We start from the raw sequence: 12,298 nt of genomic DNA, 5'->3' as shown, positions 1-12,298 counted from the left end.
TCGATTAGATAGGAAACATTGAAAATAGACGATAAAAGAAGATACCAGAATCCCCACATTCTGTAAGGTCCGCAGTCATGAAAATTGGCCAATTTTTCAAGGTATTAATTTTGTCTTTATTTTATGTCTAAATCAAAGAAAATCAGCCAAAAATACCTAAGAATAACATTAAAAGCCTTCGATTAGATAGGAAACATTGAAAATAGACGATAAAAGAAGATACCAGAATCCCCACATTCTGTAAGGTCCGCGGTCATGAAAATTGGCCAATTTTTCAAGGTATTAATTTTGTCTTTATTTTATGTCTAAATCAAAGAAAATCAGCTAAACATACCTAAGAATAACATTAAAAGCCTTCGATTAGATAGGAAACATTGAAAATAGACGATAAAAGAAGATACCAGAATCCCCACATTCTGTAAGGTCCGCGGTCATGAAAATTGGCCAATTTTTCAAGGTATTAATTTTGTCTTTATTTTATGTCTAAATCAAAGAAAATCAGCCAAAAATACCTAAGAATAACATTAAAAGCCTTCGATTTGATAGGAAACATTGAAAATAGACGATAAAAGAAGATACCAGAATCCGCACATTCTGTAGGGTCCGCGGTCATGAAAATTGGCCAATTTTTCAAGGTATTAATTTTGTCTTTATTTTATGTCTAAACCAAAGAAAATAAGCCAAAAATACCTAAGAATAACATTAAAAGCCTTCGATTAGATAGGAAACATTGAAAATAGACGATAAAAGAAGATACCAGAATCCCCACATTCTGTAAGGTCCGCGGTCATGAAAATTGGCCAATTTTTCAAGGTATTAATTTTGTCTTTATTTTATGTCTAAATCAAAGAAAATAAGCCAAAAATACCTAAGAATAACATTAAAAGCCTTCGATTAGATAGGAAACATTGAAAATAGACGATAAAAGAAGATACCAGAATCCCCACATTCTGTAAGGTCCGCGGTCATGAAAATTGGCCAATTTTTCAAGGTATTAATTTTGTCTTTATTTTATGTCTAAATCAAAGAAAATCAGCCAAAAATACCTAAGAATAACATTAAAAGCCTTCGATTAGATAGGAAACATTGAAAATAGACGATAAAAGAAGATACCAGAATCCGCACATTCTGTAAGGTCCGCTGTCATGAAAATTGGCCAATTTTTCAAGGTATTAATTTTGTCTTTATTTTATGTCTAAACCAAAGAAAATCAGCAAAAAATACCTAAGAATAACATTAAAAGCCTTCGATTAGATAGGAAACATTGAAAATAGACGATAAAAGAAGATACCAGAATCCCCACATTTTGTAAGGTCCGCGGTCATGAACATTGGCCAATTTTTCAAGGTATGAATTTTGTCTTTATTTTATGTCTAAATCAAAGAAAATCAGCCAAAAATACCTAAGAATAACATTAAAAGCCTTCGATTAGATAGGAAACATTGAAAATAGACGATAAAAGAAGATACCAGAATCCGCACATTCTGTAAGGTCCGCGGTCATGAAAATTGGCCAATTTTTCAAGGTATTAATTTTGTCTTTATTTTATGTCTAAATCAAAGAAAATCAGCTAATAATACCTAAGAATAACATTAAAAGCCTTCGATTAGATAGGAAACATTTAAATCAGACGATAAAAGAAGATACCAGAATCCCCACATTCTGTAAGGTCCGCGGTCATGAAAATTGGCCAATTTTTCAAGGTATTAATTTTGTCTTTATTATATGTCTAAATCAAAGAAAATCAGCCAAAAATACCTAAGAATAACATTAAAAGCCTTCGATAAGATAGGAAACATTGAAAATAGACGATAAAAGAAGATACCAGAATCCCCACATTTAGTAAGGTCCGCGGTCATGAAAATTGGCCAATTTTTCAAGGTATTAATTTTGTCTTTATTTTATGTCTAAATCAAAGAAAATCAGCCAAAAATACCTAAGAATAACATTAAAAGCCTTCGATTAGATAGGAAACATTGAAAATAGACGATAAAAGAAGATACCAGAATCCCCACATTCTGTAAGGTCCGCAGTCATGAAAATTGGCCAATTTTTCAAGGTATTAATTTTGTCTTTATTTTATGTCTAAATCAAAGAAAATCAGCCAAAAATACCTAAGAATAACATTAAAAGCCTTCGATTAGATAGGAAACATTGAAAATAGACGATAAAAGAAGATACCAGAATCCCCACATTCTGTAAGGTCCGCGGTCATGAAAATTGGCCAATTTTTCAAGGTATTAATTTTGTCTTTATTTTATGTCTAAATCAAAGAAAATCAGCTAAACATACCTAAGAATAACATTAAAAGCCTTCGATTAGATAGGAAACATTGAAAATAGACGATAAAAGAAGATACCAGAATCCCCACATTCTGTAAGGTCCGCGGTCATGAAAATTGGCCAATTTTTCAAGGTATTAATTTTGTCTTTATTTTATGTCTAAATCAAAGAAAATCAGCCAAAAATACCTAAGAATAACATTAAAAGCCTTCGATTTGATAGGAAACATTGAAAATAGACGATAAAAGAAGATACCAGAATCCGCACATTCTGTAGGGTCCGCGGTCATGAAAATTGGCCAATTTTTCAAGGTATTAATTTTGTCTTTATTTTATGTCTAAACCAAAGAAAATAAGCCAAAAATACCTAAGAATAACATTAAAAGCCTTCGATTAGATAGGAAACATTGAAAATAGACGATAAAAGAAGATACCAGAATCCCCACATTCTGTAAGGTCCGCGGTCATGAAAATTGGCCAATTTTTCAAGGTATTAATTTTGTCTTTATTTTATGTCTAAATCAAAGAAAATAAGCCAAAAATACCTAAGAATAACATTAAAAGCCTTCGATTAGATAGGAAACATTGAAAATAGACGATAAAAGAAGATACCAGAATCCCCACATTCTGTAAGGTCCGCGGTCATGAAAATTGGCCAATTTTTCAAGGTATTAATTTTGTCTTTATTTTATGTCTAAATCAAAGAAAATCAGCCAAAAATACCTAAGAATAACATTAAAAGCCTTCGATTAGATAGGAAACATTGAAAATAGACGATAAAAGAAGATACCAGAATCCGCACATTCTGTAAGGTCCGCTGTCATGAAAATTGGCCAATTTTTCAAGGTATTAATTTTGTCTTTATTTTATGTCTAAATCAAAGAAAATCAGCCAAAAATACCTAAGAATAACATTAAAAGCCTTCGATTAGATAGGAAACATTGAAAATAGACGATAAAAGAAGATACTAGAATCCCCACATTCTGTAAGGTCCGCGGTCATGAAAATTGGCCAATTTTTCAAGGTATTAATTTTGTCTTTATTTTATGTCTAAATCAAAGAAAATCAGCCAAAAATACCTAAGAATAACATTAAAAGTCTTCGATTAGATAGGAAACATTGAAAATAGACGATAAAAGAAGATACCAGAATCCCCACATTCTGTAAGGTCCGCGGTCATGAAAATTGGCCAATTTTTCAAGGTATTAATTTTGTCTTTATTTTATGTCTAAATCAAAGAAAATCAGCCAAAAATACCTAAGAATAACATTAAAAGCCTTCGATTTGATAGGAAACATTGAAAATAGACGATAAAAGAAGATACCAGAATCCGCACATTCTGTAGGGTCCGCGGTCATGAAAATTGGCCAATTTTTCAAGGTATTAATTTTGTCTTTATTCTATGTCTAAACCAAAGAAAATAAGCCAAAAATACCTAAGAATAACATTAAAAGCCTTCGATTAGATAGGAAACATTGAAAATAGACGATAAAAGAAGATACCAGAATCCCCACATTCTGTAAGGTCCGCGGTCATGAACATTGGCCAATTTTTCAAGGTATTAATTTTGTCTTTATTTTATGTCTAAATCAAAGAAAATCAGCCAAAAATTCCTAAGAATAACATTAAAAGCCTTCGATTAGATAGGAAACATTGAAAATAGACGATAAAAGAAGATACCAGAATCCCCACATTCTGTAAGGTCCGCGGTCATGAAAATTGGCCAATTTTTCAAGGTATTAATTTTGTCTTTATTTTATGTCTAAATCAAAGAAAATCAGCCAAAAATACCTAAGAATAACATTAAAAGCCTTCGATTAGATAGGAAACATTGAAAATAGACGATAAAAGAAGATACCAGAATCCCCACATTCTGTAAGGTCCGCGGTCATGAAAATTTGCCAATTTTTCAAGGTATTAATTTTGTCTTTATTTTATGTCTTAATCAAAGAAAATCAGTCAAAAATACCTAAGAATAACATTAAAAGCCTTCGATTAGATAGGAAACATTGAAAATAGACGATAAAAGAAGATACCAGAATCCCCACATTTTGTAAGGTCCGCGGTCATGAACATTGGCCAATTTTTCAAGGTAATTATTTTGTCTTTATTTTATGTCTAAATCAAAGAAAATCAGCCAAAAATACCTAAGAATAACATTAAAAGCCTTCGATTAGATAGGAAACATTGAAAATAGACGATAAAAGAAGATACCAGAATCCGCACATTCTGTAAGGTCCGCTGTCATGAAAATTGGCCAATTTTTCAAGGTATTAATTTTGTCTTTATTTTATGTCTAAATCAAAGAAAATCAGCCAAAAATACCTAAGAATAACATTAAAAGCCTTCGATTAGATAGGAAACATTGAAAATAGACGATAAAAGAAGATACTAGAATCCCCACATTCTGTAAGGTCCGCGGTCATGAAAATTGGCCAATTTTTCAAGGTATTAATTTTGTCTTTATTTTATGTCTAAATCAAAGAAAATCAGCCAAAAATACCTAAGAATAACATTAAAAGTCTTCGATTAGATAGGAAACATTGAAAATAGACGATAAAAGAAGATACCAGAATCCCCACATTCTGTAAGGTCCGCGGTCATGAAAATTGGCCAATTTTTCAAGGTATTAATTTTGTCTTTATTTTATGTCTAAATCAAAGAAAATCAGCCAAAAATACCTAAGAATAACATTAAAAGCCTTCGATTAGATAGGAAACATTGAAAATAGACGATAAAAGAAGATACTAGAATCCCCACATTCTGTAAGGTCCGCGGTCATGAAAATTGGCCAATTTTTCAAGGTATTAATTTTGTCTTTATTTTATGTCTAAATCAAAGAAAATCAGCCAAAAATACCTAAGAATAACATTAAACGTCTTCGATTAGATAGGAAACATTGAAAATAGACGATAAAAGAAGATACCAGAATCCCCACATTCTGTAAGGTCCGCGGTCATGAAAATTGGCCAATTTTTCAAGGTATTAATTTTGTCTTTATTTTATGTCTAAATCAAAGAAAATCAGCCAAAAATACCTAAGAATAACATTAAAAGCCTTCGATTTGATAGGAAACATTGAAAATAGACGATAAAAGAAGATACCAGAATCCGCACATTCTGTAGGGTCCGCGGTCATGAAAATTGGCCAATTTTTCAAGGTATTAATTTTGTCTTTATTCTATGTCTAAACCAAAGAAAATAAGCCAAAAATACCTAAGAATAACATTAAAAGCCTTCGATTAGATAGGAAACATTGAAAATAGACGATAAAAGAAGATACCAGAATCCCCACATTCTGTAAGGTCCGCGGTCATGAAAATTGGCCAATTTTTCAAGGTATTAATTTTGTCTTTATTTTATGTCTAAACCAAAGAAAATAAGCCAAAAATACCTAAGAATAACATTAAAATCCTTCGATTAGATAGGAAACATTGAAAATAGACGATAAAAGAAGATACCAGAATCCCCACATTCTGTAAGGTCCGCGGTCATGAACATTGGCCAATTTTTCAAGGTATTAATTTTGTCTTTATTTTATGTCTAAATCAAAGAAAATCAGCCAAAAATTCCTAAGAATAACATTAAAAGCCTTCGATTAGATAGGAAACATTGAAAATAGACGATAAAAGAAGATACCAGAATCCCCACATTCTGTAAGGTCCGCGGTCATGAAAATTGGCCAATTTTTCAAGGTATTAATTTTGTCTTTATTTTATGTCTAAACCAAAGAAAATCAGCCAAAAATACCTAAGAATAACATTAAAAGCCTTCGATTAGATAGGAAACATTGAAAATAGACGATAAAAGAAGATACCAGAATCCCCACATTCTGTAAGGTCCGCGGTCATGAAAATTGGCCAATTTTTCAAGGTATTAATTTTGTCTTTATTTTATGTCTAAACCAAAGAAAATCAGCCAAAAATACCTAAGAATAACATTAAAAGCCTTCGATTAGATAGGAAACATTGAAAATAGACGATAAAAGAAGATACCAGAATCCCCACATTCTGTAAGGTCCGCGGTCATGAAAATTGGCCAATTTTTCAAGGTATTAATTTTGTCTTTATTTTATGTCTAAATCAAAGAAAATCAGCAAAAAATTCCTAAGAATAACATTAAAAGCCTTCGATTAGATAGGAAACATTGAAAATAGACGATAAAAGAAGATACCAGAATCCCCACATTCTGTAAGGTCCGCGGTCATGAAAATTGGCCAATTTTTCAAGGTATTAATTTTGTCTTTATTTTATGTCTAAATCAAAGAAAATCAGCCAAAAATACCTAAGAATAACATTAAAAGCCTTCGATTAGATAGGAAACATTGAAAATAGACGATAAAAGAAGATACTAGAATCCCCACATTCTGTAAGGTCCGCGGTCATGAAAATTGGCCAATTTTTCAAGGTATTAATTTTGTCTTTATTTTATGTCTAAATCAAAGAAAATCAGCCAAAACTACCTAAGAATAACATTAAACGTCTTCGATTAGATAGGAAACATTGAAAATAGACGATAAAAGAAGATACCAGAATCCCCACATTCTGTAAGGTCCGCGGTCATGAAAATTGGCCAATTTTTCAAGGTATTAATTTTGTCTTTATTCTATGTCTAAACCAAAGAAAATAAGCCAAAAATACCTAAGAATAACATTAAAAGCCTTCGATTAGATAGGAAACATTGAAAATAGACGATAAAAGAAGATACCAGAATCCCCACATTCTGTAAGGTCCGCGGTCATGAAAATTGGCCAATTTTTCAAGGTATTAATTTTGTCTTTATTTTATGTCTAAACCAAAGAAAATAAGCCAAAAATACCTAAGAATAACATTAAAAGCCTTCGATTAGATAGGAAACATTGAAAATAGACGATAAAAGAAGATACCAGAATCCCCACATTCTGTAAGGTCCGCGGTCATGAACATTGGCCAATTTTTCAAGGTATTAATTTTGTCTTTATTTTATGTCTAAATCAAAGAAAATCAGCCAAAAATTCCTAAGAATAACATTAAAAGCCTTCGATTAGATAGGAAACATTGAAAATAGACGATAAAAGAAGATACCAGAATCCCCACATTCTGTAAGGTCCGCGGTCATGAAAATTGGCCAATTTTTCAAGGTATTAATTTTGTCTTTATTTTATGTCTAAACCAAAGAAAATCAGCCAAAAATACCTAAGAATAACATTAAAAGCCTTCGATTAGATAGGAAACATTGAAAATAGACGATAAAAGAAGATACCAGAATCCCCACATTCTGTAAGGTCCGCGGTCATGAAAATTGGCCAATTTTTCAAGGTATTAATTTTGTCTTTATTTTATGTCTAAACCAAAGAAAATCAGCCAAAAATACCTAAGAATAACATTAAAAGCCTTCGATTAGATAGGAAACATTGAAAATAGACGATAAAAGAAGATACCAGAATCCCCACATTCTGTAAGGTCCGCGGTCATGAAAATTGGCCAATTTTTCAAGGTATTAATTTTGTCTTTATTTTATGTCTAAATCAAAGAAAATCAGCAAAAAATTCCTAAGAATAACATTAAAAGCCTTCGATTAGATAGGAAACATTGAAAATAGACGATAAAAGAAGATACCAGAATCCCCACATTCTGTAAGGTCCGCGGTCATGAAAATTGGCCAATTTTTCAAGGTATTAATTTTGTCTTTATTTTATGTCTAAATCAAAGAAAATCAGCCAAAAATACCTAAGAATAACATTAAAAGCCTTCGATTAGATAGGAAACATTGAAAATAGACGATAAAAGAAGATACTAGAATCCCCACATTCTGTAAGGTCCGCGGTCATGAAAATTGGCCAATTTTTCAAGGTATTAATTTTGTCTTTATTTTATGTCTAAATCAAAGAAAATCAGCCAAAACTACCTAAGAATAACATTAAACGTCTTCGATTAGATAGGAAACATTGAAAATAGACGATAAAAGAAGATACCAGAATCCGCACATTCTGTAAGGTCCGCGGTCATGAAAATTGGCCAATTTTTCAAGGTATTAATTTTGTCTTTATTTTATGTCTAAATCAAAGAAAATCAGCCAAAAATACCTAAGAATAACATTAAAAGCCTTCGATTAGATAGGAAACATTGAAAATAGACGATAAAAGAAGATACTAGAATCCCCACATTCTGTAAGGTCCGCGGTCATGAAAATTGGCCAATTTTTCAAGGTATTAATTTTGTCTTTATTTTATGTCTAAATCAAAGAAAATCAGCCAAAAATACCTAAGAATAACATTAAAAGTCTTCGATTAGATAGGAAACATTGAAAATAGACGATAAAAGAAGATACCAGAATCCCCACATTCTGTAAGGTCCGCGGTCATGAAAATTGGCCAATTTTTCAAGGTATTAATTTTGTCTTTATTTTATGTCTAAATCAAAGAAAATCAGCCAAAAATACCTAAGAATAACATTAAAAGCCTTCGATTAGATAGGAAACATTGAAAATAGACGATAAAAGAAGATACTAGAATCCCCACATTCTGTAAGGTCCGCGGTCATGAAAATTGGCCAATTTTTCAAGGTATTAATTTTGTCTTTATTTTATGTCTAAATCAAAGAAAATCAGCCAAAAATACCTAAGAATAACATTAAACGTCTTCGATTAGATAGGAAACATTGAAAATAGACGATAAAAGAAGATACCAGAATCCCCACATTCTGTAAGGTCCGCGGTCATGAAAATTGGCCAATTTTTCAAGGTATTAATTTTGTCTTTATTTTATGTCTAAATCAAAGAAAATCAGCCAAAAATACCTAAGAATAACATTAAAAGCCTTCGATTTGATAGGAAACATTGAAAATAGACGATAAAAGAAGATACCAGAATCCGCACATTCTGTAGGGTCCGCGGTCATGAAAATTGGCCAATTTTTCAAGGTATTAATTTTGTCTTTATTCTATGTCTAAACCAAAGAAAATAAGCCAAAAATACCTAAGAATAACATTAAAAGCCTTCGATTAGATAGGAAACATTGAAAATAGACGATAAAAGAAGATACCAGAATCCCCACATTCTGTAAGGTCCGCGGTCATGAAAATTGGCCAATTTTTCAAGGTATTAATTTTGTCTTTATTTTATGTCTAAACCAAAGAAAATAAGCCAAAAATACCTAAGAATAACATTAAAAGCCTTCGATTAGATAGGAAACATTGAAAATAGACGATAAAAGAAGATACCAGAATCCCCACATTCTGTAAGGTCCGCGGTCATGAACATTGGCCAATTTTTCAAGGTATTAATTTTGTCTTTATTTTATGTCTAAATCAAAGAAAATCAGCCAAAAATTCCTAAGAATAACATTTAAAGCCTTCGATTAGATAGGAAACATTGAAAATAGACGATAAAAGAAGATACCAGAATCCCCACATTCTGTAAGGTCCGCGGTCATGAAAATTGGCCAATTTTTCAAGGTATTAATTTTGTCTTTATTTTATGTCTAAACCAAAGAAAATCAGCCAAAAATACCTAAGAATAACATTAAAAGCCTTCGATTAGATAGGAAACATTGAAAATAGACGATAAAAGAAGATACCAGAATCCCCACATTCTGTAAGGTCCGCGGTCATGAAAATTGGCCAATTTTTCAAGGTATTAATTTTGTCTTTATTTTATGTCTAAACCAAAGAAAATCAGCCAAAAATACCTAAGAATAACATTAAAAGCCTTCGATTAGATAGGAAACATTGAAAATAGACGATAAAAGAAGATACCAGAATCCCCACATTCTGTAAGGTCCGCGGTCATGAAAATTGGCCAATTTTTCAAGGTATTAATTTTGTCTTTATTTTATGTCTAAATCAAAGAAAATCAGCAAAAAATTCCTAAGAATAACATTAAAAGCCTTCGATTAGATAGGAAACATTGAAAATAGACGATAAAAGAAGATACCAGAATCCCCACATTCTGTAAGGTCCGCGGTCATGAAAATTGGCCAATTTTTCAAGGTATTAATTTTGTCTTTATTTTATGTCTAAATCAAAGAAAATCAGCCAAAAATACCTAAGAATAACATTAAAAGCCTTCGATTAGATAGGAAACATTGAAAATAGACGATAAAAGAAGATACTAGAATCCCCACATTCTGTAAGGTCCGCGGTCATGAAAATTGGCCAATTTTTCAAGGTATTAATTTTGTCTTTATTTTATGTCTAAATCAAAGAAAATCAGCCAAAACTACCTAAGAATAACATTAAACGTCTTCGATTAGATAGGAAACATTGAAAATAGACGATAAAAGAAGATACCAGAATCCCCACATTCTGTAAGGTCTGCGGTCATGAAAATTGGCCAATTTTTCAAGGTATTAATTTTGTCTTTATTTTATGTCTAAATCAAAGAAAATCAGCCAAAAATACCTAAGAATAACATTAAAAGCCTTCGATTTGATAGGAAACATTGAAAATAGACGATAAAAGAAGATACCAGAATCCGCACATTCTGTAGGGTCCGCGGTCATGAAAATTGGCCAATTTTTCAAGGTATTAATTTTGTCTTTATTCTATGTCTAAACCAAAGAAAATAAGCCAAAAATACCTAAGAATAACATTAAAAGCCTTCGATTAGATAGGAAACATTGAAAATAGACGATAAAAGAAGATACCAGAATCCCCACATTCTGTAAGGTCCGCGGTCATGAAAATTGGCCAATTTTTCAAGGTATTAATTTTGTCTTTATTTTATGTCTAAACCAAAGAAAATAAGCCAAAAATACCTAAGAATAACATTAAAAGCCTTCGATTAGATAGGAAACATTGAAAATAGACGATAAAAGAAGATACCAGAATCCCCACATTCTGTAAGGTCCGCGGTCATGAACATTGGCCAATTTTTCAAGGTATTAATTTTGTCTTTATTTTATGTCTAAATCAAAGAAAATCAGCCAAAAATTCCTAAGAATAACATTAAAAGCCTTCGATTAGATAGGAAACATTGAAAATAGACGATAAAAGAAGATACCAGAATCCCCACATTCTGTAAGGTCCGCGGTCATGAAAATTGGCCAATTTTTCAAGGTATTAATTTTGTCTTTATTTTATGTCTAAACCAAAGAAAATCAGCCAAAAATACCTAAGAATAACATTAAAAGCCTTCGATTAGATAGGAAACATTGAAAATAGACGATAAAAGAAGATACCAGAATCCCCACATTCTGTAAGGTCCGCGGTCATGAAAATTGGCCAATTTTTCAAGGTATTAATTTTGTCTTTATTTTATGTCTAAACCAAAGAAAATCAGCCAAAAATACCTAAGAATAACATTAAAAGCCTTCGATTAGATAGGAAACATTGAAAATAGACGATAAAAGAAGATACCAGAATCCCCACATTCTGTAAGGTCCGCGGTCATGAAAATTGGCCAATTTTTCAAGGTATTAATTTTTGTCTTTATTTTATGTCTAAATCAAAGAAAATCAGCAAAAAATTCCTAAGAATAACATTAAAAGCCTTCGATTAGATAGGAAACATTGAAAATAGACGATAAAAGAAGATACCAGAATCCCCACATTCTGTAAGGTCCGCGGTCATGAAAATTGGCCAATTTTTCAAGGTATTAATTTTGTCTTTATTTTATGTCTAAATCAAAGAAAATCAGCCAAAAATACCTAAGAATAACATTAAAAGCCTTCGATTAGATAGGAAACATTGAAAATAGACGATAAAAGAAGATACCAGAATCCGCACATTCTGTAAGGTCCGCTGTCATGAAAATTGGCCAATTTTTCAAGGTATTAATTTTGTCTTTATTTTATGTCTAAATCAAAGAAAATCAGCCAAAAATACCTAAGAATAACATTAAAAGCCTTCGATTAGATAGTAAACATTGAAAATAGACGATAAAAGAAGATACTAGAATCCCCACATTCTGTAAGGTCCGCGGTCATGAAAATTGGCCAATTTTTCAAGGTATTAATTTTGTCTTTATTTTATGTCTAAATCAAAGAAAATCAGCCAAAAATACCTAAGAATAACATTAAAAGCCTTCGATTAGATAGGAA

This window comes from Euprymna scolopes, chromosome 12 (assembly GCF_053919585.1).
Source record: "Euprymna scolopes isolate OS-2025 chromosome 12, ASM5391958v1, whole genome shotgun sequence".
Taxonomy (NCBI): Eukaryota; Metazoa; Mollusca; class Cephalopoda; order Sepiida; family Sepiolidae; genus Euprymna; species Euprymna scolopes.
This window is presented reverse-complemented; position numbering follows the sequence as displayed.